The 4,213-nt window shown below is 36.2% G+C and overlaps 1 protein-coding gene across 1 annotated transcript in view; it reads left to right on the top strand.

Moving 5' to 3' along the window:
- Positions 1-1,707, top strand: part of LOC144629137 (uncharacterized) — a 32,785-nt gene extending 31,078 nt beyond the window's left edge. The window contains exon 17 of the mRNA XM_078487337.1: positions 1-1,707. This exon is cut by the window's left edge and continues 1,357 nt beyond it. The gene's annotated coding sequence lies outside the window, so the exon portion shown is untranslated.
- Positions 1,708-4,213: the final 2,506 nt, after the last annotated feature.

The following is a 4,213-nucleotide window of genomic DNA, read 5'->3' as shown; positions in this document are numbered from 1 at the left end:
CCCCTAGCTCTACCCCTTTTTCTAGCCTTTAAGCCCTTACCTGAACTGGGAGGAACCCAAACCCTTTTATTCCCTTGCCAAGCTTAAACCCTTGTCCTAACCCCATAGGGTGTTAGGCAAGGAGTTAAGGTAAGGGTCCCCCATTCATTGGTATTTCTCCCTTTCCCTATCCCTTGCCTTTAACCCCTTGTCCTAACCCCTCTAGGGTGTTAGACAAGGAGTAAAGGCAAGGGTGCCCATTCATTGGTATTTCTCCCTTTCCCGATCCCTTGCCTTTAACCCCCTGTTTTAACCCCCTAGGGTATTTCTCCCTTTCCTATCCCTTACAGTTTTTCCCTTGTCTTAACCCCCTAGGGTGTTTGGTAAGGAGTAAAGGCAAGGGCCCCCCATTCATTGGTGTTTCTCCCTTAGAGTAAGGGCACCCCCGGCACCTCTCCAACCACTAACAGTTACCCTTCCTCCTAGTAAGGGTAAGGGCATAAAGGCTAGGAACAGGGTTAGGGCTAGGGATAGCCATGGGGTACAATTAGGTTCAGGGAAGAGTGAAGGTTAGTGGTTGATGTTAGGATTTAGGCATGGGTTAGCTTAAAGCTGTGGTTGGGGTCAGGGATTCCAAGTTGCTTGGGTTAGGGTTCACAGTTTGGGTAAGGGATTTTCTCATCTCATCCCTCTCTCACACTTGGAAGAACAGATTGGTTTAGAATTGCTTTAATTGTTAGAAATCATGGTGCAGGGATAGAAAACACCGCTATTGTATTAATCTGGCTTATCAAATTTATTTAGTTGTTTTTTGTATTTTGTTTTATCAAAATTTATCAATCAAAATCCTGGAAAAACTTGTTTAATTATTGTTTTCATTTTTTATTTAATTTTTATCCAAATTGCATACGTTGGTCTTATTTAAGCAGATTATGATATTTTTTATGATAAAAACAAAATCCTGGTTGTTTTCATTTTTGGATTACATTTTGATACATTTTTTTATAAAAGAAACAAAACAAAAAAGAAAGTATTTTAAATTAATGTTATCTTTCAGAATCCTGGAGCAAAGTTTGTTATTATTAAACTATTGGTTTTATTTTTTATTTCCTTGCATACGTTGGTCTTATTCAAGCAAAGAATACTTTTTTGTATATTTTTTTGTGTAAAAAAAAACAAGAAATTTTATCAAAGTTTGTCAATCAAAATCCTGGAGCAAAGCTTTTAAATTCTTGTTTTACATTTTAATTTAATTATTCTTCAATATATTGCATGAGTTGGTCTTATTAAAGCAGAGAATTTTATGTGGTTATATATTTCATGATAGAAACATAAAACAAAAACAAAAAACAAAAAACTCAAAAAGCACAAAAAAACACAAAACTTAAAAACAAACAACAAAAAACAAGTGTACTGGTAATTAAACATAAAAAACCCAAAACTGTTGGCTTTTTTGTTAATTTGTTTAAGCTTTATAGCTTTATTATAAATTAAATTATTTATTGTTAAGTGTGTACTGTAGTCAGAAAGCAATAGAAGGTGTGTTTTGGCAATGTAATATCTCCCCTCATAATAATCAAACCAAAGATATTTGTAAAGTTATGCGATTTAGCTGAAAGAAAAATCCGTGATCCGAAATTTGAAATGTATTTTCCATAATTAATCTATTTAATGTAAATATGTAAAGGTTTCAAATATTAAGGGTTTAATAAACATCTGTGAAACATTTCTGCTTGCATTCTGTTGATACAATGAGAAGTGGTACTACTGTAGTAGTGATACTGTATAGTGTTTCATAATAGAAACATAAAACAAAAACAAAAGAACTCAAAAAGCACAAAAAAACACAAATATTAAAAACAAACAAAAAAACAAGTGTACTGGTAATTAAACACATGTAAACAAATCTGTTAATTTGTTTGAGCGATGGAACTTTATTATAAATTATATAATTTATAATTAAGTTCCATCGCTCAAACAAATTAAAAAAAAAGAAGAAATTTAATTTATTGTAAAGTGTGTTGTCAGAAAGCAATCCAAGCTGTGTTTTGGAGGTGAAAAGTAAATAAATTCAGCAATGTAATATCTCCCCTCATAATAATCAAACCAAATACATTTGTAAAGTTATGCGATTTAGCTGAAAGAAAAATCTGTGATCCGAAATACGAAGTTCCGTAATTTATATACTTAATGTAAATAAATTACGGAAAATACACTTCGTAATATGTAAAGGCGATAAATTTTAAGGGTATAATAAACATCTGAAAAACAACTCAGCTTGCATTTTGTTGATACAATGAGAAGTGGTACTACTGTATAGTGATTGCCTATCTGGCGTGACAAAAGTAATGTGGTCACGCATGCTTCCCCATGTTCTCCATCTTTGCATGAAAACGAGGCCTAAAGGCTCTCTGCGGCTGAACGCTGTAAACTGGTAGTTGACATTAATCCATCGAAGTAGAGGTGGCTACTTGTATAGACTAAAACAATATGTACTAAAACAGTGAGATAAAGTAACCCAAGAAGGATGATTTTAAAGGAGAAGTTCACTCCAGAATAGCCATTTATTTTCTTTACGCCAATAAAACAGTTTACACAAAGATATGCTATTCACCAAAGTTTCAGCCTCCAACGTGCTCTTTAACCCTACGAAATATTTCCCAAAACTCGACAACTGTACACCGCCATCTTGGAGCTGGTAATGTTGCGTGACGTCAAAGAGCTAAAAATACTCGAAACTCCTTGTTTCTTCTTAGTGGCATTGTTTGTCAAAATGCCTGTTTCTGCAGCTCCATTTTCAACTCAAACGGAGCTCCAAAAAATACAAAAATAAAGGAATTTTGACAATAAAAAATTTTCCCCCCAACTTTAGGCTGAGCTCTTTGACGTCACGCATACATTAACAGCTCCAAGATGGCGGCGTTCAGTTGTCGAGTTTTGGGAAAGATTTCGTAGGATTAGCGAACGTTGGAGGCTGAAATTTTGGTGAATAACATATCTTTGTGTAAACATTTTAATGGCGTAGAGAAAATAAATGGCCATTCTGGAGTGAACTTCTCCTTTAACTCATTAGACGTTCCTGTCGACGATTACAAATTTCGCGCGCGAGTTTCCAAAGGTGAAAAGCAGAGGATATCCGGAGTTTGAGTAGCCAATCAGAGCTCGCCAACAATTTTTACTAGCGTGTGGTGCATTTCGATTCGGGGAAAAGCATTCCCTTCATAAATTTGCCGTTGACTATTTTTTACTTCTTTTTTTGAGAAATGCTTTTATTTGTTGTTCTCTGAAAATGGAAATGTTGAGAGTCTGAAACATAATAGCTCATACTTCACATTTTAAACTTATATGGAAAACAGTCACGGTATTGCGAAAATGATGTCTCAATATTACCTCCAAATCGACTTTGATTAGTTAACTGAGTGTCTAAGTGGTAACAGATTTTCTTAAGCATTTACCAATCACTTGCAAAATGAGTAAGAACAAATATACAAAATACAACACAAAATTCAAGCCTTCAAGTGTCTGAACTAAAGTTTCTTCATCTCTAGAAATGTCTTTTTTTGGCCTATTGGGTGGGGGAGGAAGGAGGGTGACTACCTATTTTTCACATTACATATTGAGGGTTCAGGACTTTTCTTCTTTTCGTTCGGGGGGCAAAAACCTTTGTTTTGCTTTTCGATGGATTTGGTCAGCCTACCCCCTGACATAAATAATGAATGGTCCCATAGTAAAAAAAAATCCCACCAGCAGCAGAGGATTTGGTCATCTGCACAGATCCACCTACCTTAGAAGAGGTGAAGGTAGCCATCAAGGCAATGAAGAACGGAAAGGCAGGTGGAGCAGATGGGGTGACAGCAGAAATGCTAAAGGCCGAAGAAACAGTAACACCGCGCATCTTGATGGACATATTCAGAGAGATATGGGAAAGTGAACGGATTCCTGAGGTGTGGAAAACGGGACTCATTGTCAAATTGCCTAGGAAAGGTGACTTGGGTGAATGCAACAACTGGAGAGGCATTACATTGCTTCCTATTACCAGCAAGGTCTTTAGCAAGATCATCCATACAAGACTAGCAACTGCGCTAGACGAGCACATCAGACAGGAACAGACAGGTTTTCGCGCTGGACGCTCATGCTCTGAACACATTTTCATCCTGAGGCAAATCCTAGAGCAAAGTAAAGAATGGAACACCACTCTGTATGCCAATTTCATTGATCTGGAAAAGGCATTTGA

The sequence above is a fragment of the Oculina patagonica genome, chromosome 10 (assembly GCF_052425735.1).
Source record: "Oculina patagonica isolate OP01 chromosome 10, crgOcupat, whole genome shotgun sequence".
Lineage (NCBI taxonomy): Eukaryota > Metazoa > Cnidaria > Anthozoa > Scleractinia > Oculinidae > Oculina > Oculina patagonica.
This window is presented reverse-complemented; position numbering and strand designations above follow the sequence as displayed.